The 17,500-nt window shown below is 46.5% G+C and overlaps 1 protein-coding gene across 1 annotated transcript in view; it reads right to left on the bottom strand.

Annotated features, from left to right (window-relative positions):
* LOC119580039 (protein unc-119 homolog B-like) overlaps nucleotides 1-17,500 on the bottom strand; it is a gene marked incomplete at its 3' end in the record, with an annotated part of 108,420 nt that overhangs the window by 38,024 nt on the left and 52,896 nt on the right.

Below are 17,500 nucleotides of genomic sequence, written 5' to 3'. Positions count from 1 at the left end.
TTTCAGTACATCGCCCCCCCCCCCCAAAAAAAAAAAAAAAAAGTCACTTCAAAAGTTAATGCATCGAACCCTAAACAAAAACAATGTAGAAAAAGATACAAGAGTTGGTCACTTCAAGAGAGTAAATATACAGACTTTCTCTCTCAAAGCACGTCCGCTCAACCAGACAATAAAAACACGGTACGGACTTAAACGAACGCACGCACGCACGCACGCACGCACACATACATACATACATACATCCTACAACAAAATTAATTCTAAACACCGTAAAGAAAGAGAGAGAGAGAGAGAGAGAGAGAGAGAGAGAGAGAGAGAGAGAGAGAGAGAGAGAGAGAGAGAGAGAGAGGAGAGAGGAGAGAGGACAGAGGAGAGAGGAGGGGGAAGGAGGAGCAGGAGCAGGAGGAGAGAGAGAGAGAGAGAGAGAGAGAGAGAGAGAGAGAGAGAGAGAGAGAGAGAGAGAGAGAGAGAGAGAGAGAGAGAGAGAGAGAGAGAGAGAGAGAGAGAGAGAGAGAGAGAGAGAGAAACAGAGAAGAGAAGAGAAGAGAAGAGAAGAGAAAAACTCAAACCCCACATTCCGATTCAACTCGCACAACGCAACAAAAGACAGCTGAACGAACACATACAAGGCGAAGCTCCCGATACACGTTCCGAACATGTTAACGAAGAGGCCAAGGCGCGCCGGCCTCGTGAAAATCTCCGAGGGACGGAATAGGCTTTCCGTAAATAAAGTCTCCCGACCAACCGACCAGCTGACTGACCAGCCGACCAACCGACTAAACGACCAGCCGGCCAACCGACCAACCGACCAGCTGACTGACCAGCCGACCAACCGACTAAACGACCAGCCGACCAACCGACCACCCTACTTATCAACCCACCCGACTTACTGACTGACCGACCAACCAACTAACCGACCAGCCAAACAACCGACCACCCGACAACCCGACCAACCAACCACCCGACTAACCGACCTCTCGCCGCTGCTCACGCCAAGTGGGTTGAGGGGAGGAGGAGGGAGATGTGTGGGCTGAGGAAAGGGTGCGTTGGAGATGTTGGAGAGAAGTTTTGGGCGTGGAGAGGGGGTTGAAGGAGAAGAAAGGAGAGAGGGAAGACGGGAGAGGGAGAGAACGCAAACGGGGGAAAAATAGAGAGGGAGAGAGGAAGTGAGGAAAGAGAAGGGAGGTAGGAAAGGAAAGGAAGGAAAGAAGGGGGAGGGAGAGGTCGATGGAAGAAAGGGGGGGAGGGGGAGGGGGAGGGGTCGAAGGAAGGAGGGGGAGGGGGAGGGAGAGAGGGAGAGAGGGAGAGAGGCACCTTTGATGTGAATCTTAACGAAATGGGTTCCGTGCGTGGGCGAGCATTTGCGAGAGAAGAACGGACGTGAGCGAGGGAATGGCCAAGTTCTACAAAATTATGTCTGCCTAACTTTGTTACACATATACACACAAAAATAATGATAATGAGAATTGATAAATACTACTACTACTAACAATATTAATAATAATTGATAATGATAATAATAACAATAATGATCATTACTTTAATAGTAATAATAATAATAATAATAATAATAATAATAATAATAACAATAACAACAACAATAACAATAATAATAATAATTAGTAATACCAATAACAATAATAATAATAAATAGTAATACCAATAACAATAATAACAACAACAACAAATATACAAGAATAAAATAAAAGAGAGAGAGAAAAAAAACATAAAAAACCAGCGAAATAGACGCCCGGCCGACCACTCGCCTACACAAAATTAATGTTTGCCGACTCGACCCACGGCAGGAGAGCAGAGAGGTGGGAGGGCCAGGTTGACCTCAAGGAAAAACTGGCACCGGGATGGCACTTCCTCACTAAGGTGCCATACGGGAACTATTGATGGGTACGCCTGGCTTACCCCCCCCCCCCCCCTGCTCTATAATTTCTACCTTCACTCTCACCTTATCTTCCTACCCATCTAGCTCTCTCTGTTCCCTTCCCCTTCTCTCCTTCTCTCTATTCCCATCCTCTCTCTCTCTAGGTCGTCCCTCCTTCCTCTCCCCTACCTCTCCTCCCCCTCCTCCTCTTCCCTCCTCCCTCGCCTTCTCCTCGTGTCTATCCGTCTTTAAAGCGAAGTTTAACTACTGGTTGCATCATCACTCACCATCAATAAAGAGTAAAGATGCTGGGAAAATGCTCTCTCTCTCTCTCTCTCTCTCTCTCTCTCTCTCTCTCTCTCTCTCTCTCTCTCTCTCTCTCTCTCTCTCTCTCTCTCTCTCCTCTCTCTCCCTCTCCCTCTCTCCCCTCTTCTCTCCTCTCTCCCTCTCTCTCCCTCCCTCCTCCTCCTCCCTCTCTCCCTTCTCCTCTCTCCCTCTTCTACCCTTCTCCTCCCTCCTCCTCCCTCCCTCCCTCCTCTCCCTCTCTCTCTCTTTCTAATTTTATTCTCTGCACTCCCTTTTTTCTTTTTCTCCATTTTCTACCTTAACTTTTTTGCTCCATCTCCCTTCATAGTCTTTTAGTTCCCTTTTCACCCTCTCTTCTCCCTCCCTCTCCACTCTTCTCTCCCGTATCTCCCTTATCTCCCTCTTTTACCTCCCTCATTTTCCCTTCCCCCCTCTCTTATCTCCCTCCCTCTCCTCCCCCCCTCTCTTTCTCCGTTTTCTTAATACCGGCGGAAAAAAACACACACACACACACACGCAAAAGCCAAAAGTTCCGACCACCAGGATAATGCCACCGTCACCAGCTCACGCACGAGACCAAATCTCCCTCGCCCTTTTTTTCTATGCGCCCTTAAGGTCGACAGTCCCTTAACAACTGCCCTGGCCTTAAAACTCTAACAACACCTAAACAACAACAACGACTTTAGCCCTTTAGAATATTACAAAGTGTTATAAAAAAAAAAAAAAAAAAAAAAAACAATATTGATATATCAATAAAAACATAAGAGCAAATGAAAACTTCACATTTCCGAATCCACATCATCAAAATAAAATCACCACATGACACACACACACAAAAAAAAAAAATAATAATAATAACACAAATAGCAACCGAATCTAAATAATCTATATCAAAGACCACAAAGGGGCGGTTCTCGTGTGGGATTTAAGGTTCATAGCTTTCTATATACTTTATAACCCAGCTTTAACACACAGTTATAGCTCTCCATAAACTTTATAGCATAAAGTTGAACATACAGTTACTATGGAGCACCGTTTTCTTGATAACATGGAAGTATCTAGTTTACTGTACATCGAAACACGTAACTTTTTTCTTCAGCTTAAAGCATGTAATTTTCTAATGGGGGATGGGGTTGAGGGGAATAAAAGAGGGGAGTGGGGGAACGGAGAGATGGGAGGAGAAGTGTGAAGGAAGAGAAATGAAAGGAGGGAGAGGAGAAGGAGACAAATGATAGGATGTGGAGGCGAGGGAGAGAAAGGAAGGGAGAATATGAAAGGGGGAGAGGGGAGGGAGAATTGAAAGGAGGGAGAGAAGGGAAAAGAGAGAGAAATGGAGTGAGGGAGAGAAGATAAGGGAGAGATATGGAAGGAGGCAGAAGAAAGGGAGAGAAATAGAAGGGGGGCAAAGGAAAGGAAGATAAATAGGAGGCAGAAGAAAGGAAGATAAGTAGAAGGAAGAAGAAAAAGAGACAAATAAAGGGAGGCAGAGAGAAGGGAGATAAATAGAATGAAGCAGAGGAAAGGGAGGGAGGGGAAAGGGGGAGGGGAGGGAAGTGTTTATATAAAATTACCAGCAACATCAAAAGACGCAGCCACTCCACGCCTTTAAAACAAAGTGCACTGTTTTGCACACGCGTTAAAATGTAAAGCCATGACGCGCCGTGTACCTTTAAGGGCCTGCGTTGACCTCCCGACTACCGCAATCTATCATCTGTGGGAGGCGGCAGACAGACAGACAGACAGACACGCAAACACACACCGTTTCTCACCTTCGTTCCCGTGCGGGAAGGAGACGCGACTGGTGTTATTTTCTCTCTCTCTCTCTCTCTCTCTCTCTCTCTCTCTCTCTCTCTCTCTCTCTCTCTCTCTCTCTCTCTCTCTCTCTCTCTCTCTCTAACGTGTCGGCCTCTCATCCGAGGGGTCGGCGGTTAGCGCCCCGCCCAGGCGCGAGAAGTTGCAACTGTCGCCCGGAGGTTACTGCTGTGGCTGGGCACCACGGCGGGCAAGGACTCGGTTCAGCAGACAGTATGTCACACCAAGAATATCCATTGTATCAAATGGAATCCAAACCAAATTAAACTCTCTGCCTCTGCCTCTGCCTTTCTTTCTCTCTCTCTCTCTACCCCTACCCCTCTCTACCTCTACCTCTACCTCTCTCTCTCTCCTCTTACATCATTCCCTCCCTCTCTCTCCCACACGCCGCCGAATACGTATCACACACACAACAACAAAAATCCCCATTAGTCACTGCCCACTAGCTCCCAAACGAACCAGAGGTCAAGCCAGGTCACGGGGGGGGGGAGAACGCGAGGGAAGGGGAGGTCAATCCATCGAGGTCACAAAACAGTAGTATCGATTTCCACAACAGGTTTTGTAGGTCACTTTGCCAACAGACACAACAGCTGCCAGAAATGTCTGTCTCTCAGTTCGTTTCCTTTTTATATGAGGGTGGGGGGGGGGGATAAAAGAGGGGTGGGGGGAGGAGGGAGAAGAAGCAGGAAGGGAGAGAAGAGTGAGAGAAAGGAAGGGAGAGACGGAGGGGAAGTGAGGGGAGTCAGAGTGGGGAAGATGGGGAGAACAGAGAGATGGTGGTAAAGAGTGGGGAAGATGGGGAGAAAAGAAAAGAGGGAGAGAGGGAGAGAGGAAGTGGGAAGGGAGGGAGATCGGGAAGGGAAGGAAAGGGGGAGGGGAAGAAACTAAAAGTATAAAGGAGGAGAGGGAATAATGAAGACGAAGTGCAAGGAAGAAGAGGGAAGAATCGAGGCGAAGTGGTAAGAAAGGAGAGGGAAGAAACGACGCAAGACAGAAGGGAGAAGGGTGAATAGAAGAGACCAAGCAAAGGGGAAGACGATTGCCAAGTGGAAGCGAGGAGAGCGAAGAGGAGAGGGGAAGAGTCGATAATTCCATACTCCCAATCGCCTACCTCTGATAGAGCGAGGAGGCGACCACATCCGGCGCAGCGAACAGACAGCCGCTTGGTCGAGGGTCAGCGCTTGGTCGAGGGTCAGCCGCTTGGTCGAGGGTCAGCCGCTTGGTCGAGGGTCAGCCGCTTGGTCGAGGGGTCAGCCGCTTGGTCGAGGGTCAGCCGCTTGGTCGAGGGTCAGCCGTTTGGTCGAGGGTCAGCGCTTGGTCGAGGGTCAGCCGCTTGGTCGAGGGTCAGCCGCTTGGTCGAGGGGTCAGCCGCTTGGTCGAGGGGTCAGCCCGCTTGGTCGAGGGTCAGCCGCTTGGTCGAGGGTCAGCCGCTTGGTCGAGGGTCAGCGCTTGGTCGAGGGTCAGCCGCTTGGTCGAGGGTCAGCCGCTTGGTCGAGGGTCAGCCGCGGAGGAATGAGAGCGACGGAGGGGGGGGGGGGCAGACGCGGTTTCCTAGTCTAGGAATGAAACATATGGAAACGCATGTGCGTGTGTGCACGCGTGTTTGATCGTTCGTGTGGGTAAAAGTGTGCGTGTCCGTGTGTGTGTGTGTGTGTCCGTGTGTGTGTGTGTGTGTGTGTGTGTGTGTGTGTGTGTGTGTGTGTGTGTGTGTGTGTGTGTGTGTGTGTGTGTGTGTGTGTGTGTGTGTGTGTGTGTGTGTGTGTATGTATGTGTATGTGTATGTGTGTGCGTGTGCGTGTGCGTGTGCGTGTGCGTGTGCGTGGGTGTGCGTGTGCGTGTGCGTGTGTCCGACCGTGCTGCACCGTCCTTACAGCCGAATTCAAGGCCAAGAGTCCATTCCAGGCTTAAAACGAAGGCGATGAAGTGAAAGCGATGACAACATCGATGTTGATGAGGGGAGACTCAGGCAAAGCTTGACCCGCAGCGATTTTCGCCAACCAATAACGAAATCAATCCAATAAAAACGAAAAGGTGTGCTGGATGGCAGTACACACGTCGAGTCACTAAATCTTAAAAAAAGGAATGAAAGGTATGGTAATTTACCGGTGATGATAATGACAAAAGATATAAAGAGAAGAACACGCGAACTGAACAACAAACAGCAACAACAACAACCGACATTTATATAAATAAAAAAATTCCACTTCCCCCCCCCCCTCTCCGGGTCACCGCAGCTCCCCCCCCAAACCTCCACTTTTCTTTCACCCTCCTCCCTCCCGTACCTCTCTCCATCTTTTCCTCCCCTACCTCTTCCCATACCTCCTCCCCCTCTCCCCCATTCTTTTCCTCAACCTCTCCTCCACCTCTCCCTCCCCCTCTCCCCCTTCCACCTCCTCCCCCTCTCCCCCACCCTCCCCCCACATCATCGACCTGAGAGGCTTGCCAAGCATGTACATTTCTCTTAAATAATTCACGACCTCAATAACGCGACACCCTACCCCCCCCCTGCCTCAATCCACCCATATCCCCCCTCCCCCATACCTTCCCCCTTTTGTCGTGGCATGTCATGGGAGTGCGATGCGGGTGGGGAGAGGGGGGAGGGGGGAAGGGAAGGGGGGGAGGGGATAGGAGGGCGGGGAGATAGGGAAGAGGGGGAGAGGGGAAGAGCAGAGAGAGAGGAAGGAGGAGGAAGGAGGATGAATGATGGAGAAGGGAGGGAGGGAGGAGGGGGGGGGAGGTGCAGGTAGGAGAGGACTTACTGGGAAGGGGAAGAATAAAGAGCAGGGGGAAGGGGGGCGGCAAGAGGGAGGGTTGGGGGAAGGGGGGAGAGGCAGGGGGTGGAAGGTGGGGAACAGAGGCGAAGGGGCGTGAGCGGGGGTGAGGAGGGGAAGGGGGGGTATGGAATAGAGGCGGGGAAGAACAGGAAAGGTGGGAGGAGGAGGGTAAGAGGGGAGGAGAGGGAGGGAGAACATGACCAGTGGGGGGAAAGGATATGGGGGGGGGGGCAAAAGAAGTGGAGGAGAGGGACAAGGGAATAGGGAACGGGAAGGGGGAGGGAGAAGAGAATAGGAGAGGGGGAAAGGCAAGGGAATAAAGGAAGGAGGAGAACGGCAGTGCAAGAGGGATCCCATCCTCATCCAATCAGGCGCCAGGACACATTCGACAGTCCCTTCCGTCAACACACGAAAGGCTGAACCATTCGAGTTAACGCTGTCAACACGAAACGCCAAATTTAACCCCAAGAGTTCACATATCCAACCCACGATCTCAAATTCAACCCCAAGATTTAACATTACCAATCTAAAACCTCACATTGAACCCTACAAGATTAATATATTCAACCCAAAACCTTAAATTAACCCCTGAGATTTAACATATTCTACTCAAAAGATCAAACTAAACCCCACGATTTAACAAAGAATTTAACCCCAAGAGTTCACATATTCAACCCACGACTACACATTTAACCCCAAGATTTAACATTACCAACCCAAAACACAAAATTCAAGCCCACAACCAACCCAAAACCTAAAATTTAACCCCACATTCAACACGAAATAATCAAATAACGCATTAAAGCAGCGAAGAAAAAAAAACTACGACAAACAAATGAAACAATTAATAAAAAACAAAAACATAAGAATCTCTGTGTCACACATATTGCGCCGTGTACAGAGTAGCACCTGCCTGTATTGCATGACACATCGTTGGAAAATGACACACGCCACCCTCATGACAAGTGTTCTGCATGTCGCCAATGGTGGTCGTGTTGGTGATAACACTGATCATTATGATAAAAAATTTGATGATGGTAACAAAAATCATAATAACAATAACAACTACAATAATAACTATATCAATAATAATAATAACAATAAAATAGCAATGATAATAGTAATAACCATGATGATGATGATGATGATGATGATGAATAGTAATAGTAATAGTAATAGTAATAGTAATAATAATAATAATAATAATAAACAAACAATCATAATGATAATGAAAACAACAACAAAAACAAAAAAAACAATAAAAAATATATAACAACAACAATAATCATCATCATAACAAACATCCCAACGGCATCTCCTAGCAACATGACCTTAATTACACAAGCCTACAGATATAAATCCCCTCCCCCCCTACCCCAGATCCCCCTTTCCAAAATAGCTACCCCCCTCTCCCCCCCCTTTCCTGACCCTCCCCACCCCAACCCCTTACCCTCCCCCCAGCCCCCTATCACCTATCACCTACCCCCTAACCCTCCCCCCCCCCACCCCGATAGGCTGTCTGTCACATCGCATGATCGATACGGACACGCCGGGGAAAAGTATGGCTGGGGAGGAAGCAGACATCGGGAGCGTGTTGTGGAGGGGCACTTGGCAACGGGAGGGAGGGGGGAGGGAGAAGAGAGGGAGGAGAGAGAGGGGAGGGAGGAGAGAGGAGGGAGGGAGGAGAGAGGAGGGTTGAGAGGGAGGAGAGAGGAGGGAGGAGGAAGAGAAGAGAGGAAGGAGGGAGGGAGGGAGAAGAGAGGAAGGAGGGAGGGAGGGAGGGAGGCAGGGAGGGAGGGGGGAGGGAGGGAGGGAGGAGAGAAGGGAGGGGGGGTCATAGAGAGGCCATAGGGCGGGCCACAGGGTAGGTCAGGGTGTGGATAACACAGGTGTTTTCCGTGACGACGACCTCCTCCTAAATCTCCTCTTCCATGCCATAGACCCCCCCTCCTCCTCCTCCCCCCCTCCTCCTCCTCCTCTCCCTCCTCCTCCTCCTCCTCCTCCTTCACTTCCTCTTCCTTAACCATCCCATAGCCCCCTTCCTCCTCCTCCTCCTTCTCTTTCTCTTTTTTCTCCTCCTCCTGTTTTTCTTCTTCCTTCTTCTAAACCTCTCCTTCTTGCATTATCCTCTTCCTTCCTCGACATCCTCCAAATCCTCTCCCTTCTTCCCCTCCTCCTCATCATCATCTTTTATTCTCCTTTTCTATTCCTCTGTCTCCTCACCCCCAGTTCCCATTCCCTCTATTCCCCTTCCAATTATCCTTCCTCTACCCATCCCCTTTCCTCCTCCATTCCCCCATCTCTCCCCTCCCCCCTCTACCCCCTTCCAACTCCCCTTCCCCCCTCCACCTCTTCTTCTCCCTCCCTTCCATCCCCTACCTCCTCTCCCTTTCCCCTTCCCTCTCCCCCTTCTACCCCTTATTTCGACCCTCCACCTCCCCTTCCCCCCCTCCACCTCCCCTTCTCCCCCCCTCCACCTCCCCTTCTCCTCCCTTTCCATCCCCTACCTCTCCCCCTCCCCCAACTTCAGCGCTCAGTCGAAAGTGGGCCGAGCGCGTTACGTCATCACGCCCACGGTGAAGGAGGGAAGGAGAGCGGGGGATGTGTGAGGGGGGGGGGGTCGACGGACTGAGGGCGCGCCATGCATTATCAATGGGACGCGTGGAAAGTATTCTGAAGTTGGAGGGAGGGACGGAGGGAGGGAATGGGCGAATGAAGGAGGGAAGGAATGGGGGAAGGAAGGAGGGAAGGCAGGAGGGAAAGAAGGATGGAGGGAAGGGAGGGAAGGAAGTAGGGGGAAGGAGGGAGGGGGAAGAGGCGGAGGAAGAGAAGGAGGGAATAAGAGAGAGAGAGAGAGAGAGAGAGAGAGAGAGAGAGAGAGAGAGAGAGAGAGAGAGAGAGTGAAAGAAAGAAAGAGTGAGAGAGTCAGAAATATACAGATAGATCATTAGACACACACACACACACACACACACACACACACACACACACACACACACACACACACACACACACACACACATATATATATATATATATATATATATATATATATATATATATATATATATATATATATATCGAGAGCGGGAAAAAATCCTCTCCAGGTGGAAAATCCCAAGAAATGGAAAAAAGTCGGACGACGTCTAGCCTTTCCCTCTAGCCACCCCCCCCTCCCCTTTCAAAAATAGCCAAGCATTGACCTGAAAAAATAACAACTCACAGAAGAAGAAAAAAAAAAGACCGTTACATGACATTCACGAAATGTCAGGAAACGTCAGCGCGAGATCTGCTGACTCAATTGCCTCCTTGCCTGGCTCGGCTGAGTGCGCTGACGGCCGTGTGACAAGAGCCTATCAATCGAGACACGGACATAGGCCTACCGAAACCGAGGCAAAACTAAATAAATAAATAAAACAAATAAATATATAAATAAAGAAATAAATAAATAAATAAAAATAAATAAACCAGAGTCGAATTTCTCGATAAAATGTTCGCATTAAAACGAAACAAAACAAAAAACGAAAAACAAAAATAAAATCTTGCCTCCGACAAAGACTAAACACTAACAATTCATTTAGAAAGACGTTAGCAATAAGAGAGAGTGCCAAATGCCACGTGTACCAGCTTAGAAGCGGAAAAAGGAATAAGAAGAAGAGAGGGAAAAAAAAGACGCACTGTGTGGGTTTCAACACGTGTCCGCCATAAGCCTGCGCCGTGAAAATAACGAGGTCAGCGCACAAACACGGGACAAATGAACAAACAAACAAAAAAAGTTACAAATAGGTAAAAAAAAAATAGCAATCGTTACCCACAAATACGTAAAAAAAAAAGTTACAAACAAATAAATAAAAAAAGATAAAAAAATAAATAAATACACGAGTAGATACGAGTAAAAAAAAAAAAGAGCTAACGAGCTAAGATAACTTTGTAAATAGAAGAAGAAGAAAAAAGATTGCCATCTTCCCAGAAACAGATAAAGCAAGGTAAAGCAAGGTAAGGCAAGATGAAGCAAAATAAAGCAAGATAATGCAAGAGAAAGCAAGATAATGCAAGAGAAAGCAAAACAAAGCAAGGCAAGACAAATCAAGATAAGACAGAGCAAGATAAGGCAAGCCAAAGCAAGATAAGGCAAAATTAACCAAGACAAAGCAAGATAAAGCAAAATTAATTAAATTAAAATAAAAGCAAAACAAATCAAGAAAAAAAACAAGCCAAAGCAAGATAGAGCAAGAACAGACAAGAAAAAGCAACAAAACAAAAAAGCAAGATCCAGCAAGGCAAGGCAATGGCCAAGTTTACTAGGCGCGGAGAAGCCCCTTGTTACGACCCCAATAAACCCGAAGGAGGCGTTAACTCTGTGCCGCTTTGGGGGCTTAAACATTCCGCGAAAATAAAATCCAGACGGAATTAGGCAGAAAAGCGACGGTAAAAATAATAATAACCAACAACAACGACAACAGCAACAAGACGACAACAATAATTATCCCAAGAATGATGATAAAATAACAATAAGAATAAATATAACAATAACAATAACTTTAACGATAACAAATATAAACAAAACCACCAAGAACCATACACGAAAATAAGTCCATAAACCGTCAACTAGCAGGTCGCACTCCCAAAGCGGCCTATCAATAACGACCAACTTATCGGGCGGCAGTCTGAGTGGCCGAGTTTTGAAACGGGGCGTCACATTCCGTAGATTTTAAGAGCCAAGCTGGTTCAACGAGACTAGAATCTTGTGTGCGTGTGCGTTGTGTGCGCTTTGTGAGCGCGCGCGCGCGCGCGCGCGTGTGTGTGTGTGTGTGTGTGTGTGTGTGTGTGCGTGTGAGTGAGTGAGTGAGTGAGTGAGTGAGTGAGTGAGTGAGTGAGTGAGTGAGTGAGTGAGTGAGTGAGTGAGTGAGTGAGTGCGCGTGCGTGCGTGCGTACGTGCGCCTGCGTGCATGAGTATGTATAGATGTTCTTTTATCCGCAAATACGACAATGATTTTGATCATACTTATTCAGCCAATATCCCTATGCACAATTTGACACACAAACGAAAATAGAATGGCTGAGCCAGTTATAAGCGGGTAAGTCACCACCTCTTGGCATATTGGAAACTAGTCACTTGTAACATATACCTAAAGAAAGAAAAACAGAAAGAAACAAAGAAAGCAAAAAAAAAAAAAAAAAAAACAAGCTACTGAAACAAGCTATCAAACTAACAAATATTTCAGATTCACTATAATATGACAAAAAGCATCTACTCGCTCACATTTCACATTCAGAAACACTCTCCCCTTTTCTTAATCTTGAAATATCGCTCGGAAGGAATTTCAGTTCTTTTGTTGAAGGGATAGAATAACGGGCAAAAATAGAACATCCTCAGAAAGAAAAAAAAAGAAAAAAGGAAAAATAAAATATAGTCCACACGAGTGATGAAAATATTGCATAGTTGGCATACCTATTTTGCGCTTGCTAGTTGATGCAATTAAACGCATGCAAGGAGCAATGACCCAGTACCGCATATCCATTCTCCCTTCTCCTTTTCCCTACCCTCCTTTCCCTACCCCTTTCCTTTCTCACTCGTCTGTTCCTCTCTTTCCCTTCTTTCTTCTTCCTATCTTTACATACCTTATTCGACCGTCCTCCACAATTTCCTCTCTGCACTCTCCTCTCGCCCCCTTCTCCCCCCCCCCTGTCCTCTCCTTTTTCTTTTCCTTCTTACCTTTCCCTCCTCTCATCCCCTTCCCTTCCCTTCCTTCTCATCCCTCTATCTTCCCCTCAATGTTATTCCGTTCTCTCCCTTTCCTCTCATCGCTCATTCCCCCTCTCCCTCCATCCCTCCCTCCTTCCCTTTTCCCCTTCTCTCCTTCTCCCTCCATTCCTCCCTCCTTCCCTTCTCTCCTTCCTCCCTCCCTCCCGTCCCCCCTTCCCCTCTCCACTCCCTCTTATTGACCATGCAATCATGCAATTGCGCTGTAAAATTCCTACGCCGCGATCGCGTTATGCAGCAATGACTTGTCGTGCATTAGGAGCCTGTGTTGAAGTGCGGCGAGGCGAGGAAGAGGCAATGCAGACAGGTAGGAGAATAAGGTAGGTCTCTCTCCTCTCTTCTCCTCTCCTCTCTTCTATCTTTTCTCTTCTCTTCTCTCCTCTCTTCTCTTTTCTTTTCTCTCTCTGCTTCCTTCTTTCATTCTTTCCTTCCTTTATTCCCTCCTCCCTCCCTCCCTCCCATATTCCTTCCCTCCCTCCCTCTCTCCTTCTCTCTCACCCTAAGCCCCCTCCCCTCCCTCCTACATACCAACTACCTTACCGCAAAGGCCATAACTTCACCTTTTATAATAACTACTGTAAATAAACCACCATCCGCATCATTACCATATAACCTGAGTCCTTCGTCCAGCAGAAATCACAAAACGTTCAGTGATCGACAAAACCAAGCCGGTTCTATGCCCAAGCCAAGCCAACCTCGCTGGTTCTATAGCCAAGCCAAGCCAACCTCGCTGCTACTTCATTCATTCCCGCAAACACACGCACACGTACATACATACATATGCTTTTACACACGGGCATACACAAACGGTGCGTTTGTGTGTGTGGTGTGTGTGTGTGTGTGTGTGTGTGTGTGTGTGTGTGTGTGTGTGTGTGTGTGTGTGTGTGTGTGTGTGTGTGTGTGTGTGTGTGTGTGAGAGAGAGAGAGAGAGAGAGAGAGAGAGAGAGAGAGAGAGAGAGAGAGAGAGAGAGAGAGAGAGAGAGAGAGAGAGAGAGCGTGCATAGGTAAATGTAAATGACAGAGTAAGTGAGTGTGAGTATAAGTTTGAGTGTGAGTGAGAATGTGAGAGTATACCTTCACGAAATCAATATCAAATATACAATCAACATTATCGGCACCACGAAATCAATTTATCGAATGCGCGCTTATTCTCTGTTCATATTCAATCAGGTGTGTCTGTAGGTGTGGTTGCGGGGGGGGGTTGAGAGAGAGAGAGAGAGAGAGAGAGAGAGAGAGAGGAGAGAGAGAGAGAGAGAGAGAGAGAGAGAGAGAGAGAGAGAAAGAGAGAGAGAGGAGAGAGGAGAGAGAGAGAGAGAGAGAGAGAGAGAGAGAGAGAGAGGGAGAGAGAGAGGAGGGAGGGGAGGGAGGGGGGAGGGAGGGAGGGAGGAGGGGGGAGGGAGGGATAGAGAGGAGAGAGGAGAGAAGAGAGAGAGAGAGAGAGAGAGAGAGAGAGAGAGAGAGAGAGAGATGGAAAGAATCAGAAAGAGAAAAAAAAAAAAGAAAAAAAAAGTTAAAGAGAGAGACAAAGACACTAAAACTGAGACCCTCCCTTCCCTTCCCTTCCCCTCCCCTCCCTTACTCCTAACCCTCCATCCTGCCCCCCCCCCCCCCAAATAGGCCCCCGTCCCTCCTGCGTCACACCACACGTCACACTCGCCCCTAGTGTGACGAAACGAAGCCTCATACTGCCCCTCTCACCTCCCCTACAACTCCCTTTCTTGTTAACCCGAAGTTAGTTTTAAGAAGGTTATATAACGGCAAAATATGAGGAGCTTTTTTTTGTCACGAACCTATATGGTATTCTTATATATCTTTGTTGTCTATGTCTTGCAGTTGTTTGTCTGTTTATTTGTGTGAATCTGTCTTTGAAATGTATCGTCTCTAAATATTCCTCGCTCTCTCTCCTTCTCCTTCTCCTTCTCTTTCTCCTTCTCCCTCTCCCTCTTCCTCTCCCTCCCTCTTCCTCTCTCCCTCTTCCTCTCTCTCTCTCTCTCGCTTTATCTTTTTTTCTTTCTCTCTTTCTCTCTCTCCCCTTTTCCCTCTCTCTCTCCCTCTCTCCATCAACAACTATCTATCGATCAATCTCCCTCTCTCTCCATACCTGTACGATGACAGAAACCGACGCGCTCTCTCACCCCCTCCCTCTCACCCCCTCCTTCTCCCTCCCTCCTACTCCTCCTCCCTCCCCCTCCCCCCTCTCTTTCTCTCTCTCCATTCATCCATCAAAAACTATCTCTCGGTCAATCTATCAACCTCTCTACCCGGCCAAGCAAAAGCAATAATCGCGTCTCCCTCTCTCCTGGTGCTTTCAGCCTGGCGTAATTGGGAAGGCACTAATTGGCCCAATCAACGGTGCTCTGCTTGCCCACAATCGCGAGCAGCATCAGTCTAGAGGCGCTCGGGAACAATCGGTAACAGTGCTTAGGTATAAACATTTATCCTTTATCTCTACTTATTTATATTTTTCATTTGATTTTGTTTTATTTAATTCTATTTAATTTTATTTACTTTATTTTATTTTATTTGTGTGTGTGTGTGTGTGTGTGTGTGTGTGTGTGTGTGTGGTGTGTGTGTGTGGGGTGGCTGTGTGTGTGTCGCGCGTTTCGTGGTGTGTGCGTGTGTGTGTGTGTGTTGTGTGCGTGCGTGCGTGCGTGCGTGCATGCGTGTGCGTGTGCGTGTGCGTGTGAGTGTGTGTGTGTGTGCGCGTATGCGTGTGCGTGTGCGTGGCCACCGACTGGGCGACTCGTGTGTGGCTAATGATCTACCTGTCCATTCATTTACCTTGCTTTTTTATGCACCTATCATCCATTTTTTCTGTTTATTCCATTGATTCTCTAATTTTTTTCTTATGTTTTTCTTTTATTTATTGGACTATTTAGTTCTAATTTGTTCTACTTAACGATTCATCATAAATATTCTCGGAAGTGTATATTTCACTTATGGAAAATTCTTGACACACGCTCATACGTGCATTGCAATTGCAAATCCTAAATCATTTTCGATAAAATATGCCGCACACAATTAGCATGAAAAAAAAAACTAACTGCATTTTTAATACAGATAATCTAATGAAAATAATATATATAATAAAATAAAATAAATAAATATATTCGCCTTTTTTCAGGGGGAGGGGGGGGGTCCTGCTTTTTTGTATAGGAGTATAAAAAAAAGTCGCGTCTTTCCTCTAAATTGAATCTTAAACGGAAATGTCCCTTTAAATGCACGCTGCGACGGATTCCGAAATAGGGAATTATCATATTTCCCTTCCTCCCTCCCGCTGTTTCTCGCTCGCTTTCATACTAAAATTAAAAAAAAACCCCTAAAACAACAACACACACAAAACACCCCACACACACACCCCACACACACACACACACACACACACCACACACACCACCACACCCCACACACACACCCCCACACATCTCCCATCTATCTATCTATCTTCTACTATCTATCATCTAATTTATATATATATAAATATATATATATACTCACATAATCATGTGCATATATACTCTCTGTCTATTTCTCTGTTTGTCTGAATGTCTGTCTGTCTGTCTGCCTGCCTGCCCACCCTTTCCCCTGCCCCGCCCCTTTTCCTGCCCCCTTTCCCGCCCCCTGGCCTGCCTGCCCTTTTGCCCGCCTGCCTGCCTGCCCCTGCCTGCCCCGCCTGCCTGCCTGCCTGCCTGGGGGTGCCTTTTGGCCCTGCCCCCGCCTGCCGCCTTCCTGCTGCCTGCCTGCCTGTCCGTCCAATATAAACAATACATCACATACCAATATCCAGCATACCCACCCCCCCTCTCCCAATACACCCCCCCCATCCCCCCAAAATAATAAAAGATAAAATTAACAAAAGAAAAAGTACCTTCGCCTCAAACTGCATTCTATTTCGCTTTTAATAAACACGGAATTTCCATCTGCTGGGCTGAAAGTGGCATTTCTGTTTATTCTTTTAAAATTAATGGAAAAAAGGCTGTTCAATATATAAAAAATAGGAGGGGAAATAAGATTTTTTTTTGCACGGTGAATAAATATTAATTAATAATAAGGATGATGATGATGATGATGATTATAATAATAATAATAATAATAATAATAATAATAATAATAATAATAAGTAAATACAATAACAATCATTACCATTATAATTATTACCATATCATATCGTATCATCAATAGCATTACCATTATCATTTTCACCATTATAATCAGTATCCCTATCATAAATATTACCTTCTTTATATCATTATTTGTATCATCATTGTAAGTAGTATCACCATATTATCATAATCATCAATATCATCATCATCATCATTATAATATAAGGACTCAAATACGAATATAAAACCTAAAAAAAGTAAAATATACAAATATGACAAAAGTGAAAAAAACATAACAAAGCCAACGCGTTTCATCCGAACACGGAGAAAAAAAAAACACTACAAAAATCAATACTTCAGATATACGAAAAGAAAAAAATCCACAGTAAACTATTTATAAAAAAAGAAAAAGAAAAACACATAACATATAAACAAGATAATAATAAAGCATAGAGAACAAATAGAAAACAAAATAAAAGCTTCAGATCACGAAGGAACCGCCACGCACACGAACGAAACTGTCGCTATTATCAAAATCTCCCGCGTTTTTTTTTTTTCTCTTCCCCTTCATATATCCTGCTTTATCTCCTCTCTTTCGTTTCATCGGGGTTTTGTTTTATCTTGTGAATTTGTGTTATTTTCAGAGAGGGACAGAGGGAAGGAGAGGGAGAAGGAGAAGGAGAGGGAAGAAAGAAAGAGGGAGGGAGGGAGAAAGAGGGAGGAAGGGAGGGAGGACAGAGAGAGAGAGAGAGAGAGAGAGAACGAGAGAGAACGAGAAAGAGAAAGAAAGAAAAAGAAAGAAAATGAGAGAGAGAAAGAGAAAACGAAAAGAGAGAAAGAGAAAGAGATGAAAAGAAAGACAGAC

This window comes from Penaeus monodon, chromosome 13, assembly GCF_015228065.2.
Source record: "Penaeus monodon isolate SGIC_2016 chromosome 13, NSTDA_Pmon_1, whole genome shotgun sequence".
Taxonomy (NCBI): Eukaryota; Metazoa; Arthropoda; class Malacostraca; order Decapoda; family Penaeidae; genus Penaeus; species Penaeus monodon.
This window is presented reverse-complemented; position numbering and strand designations above follow the sequence as displayed.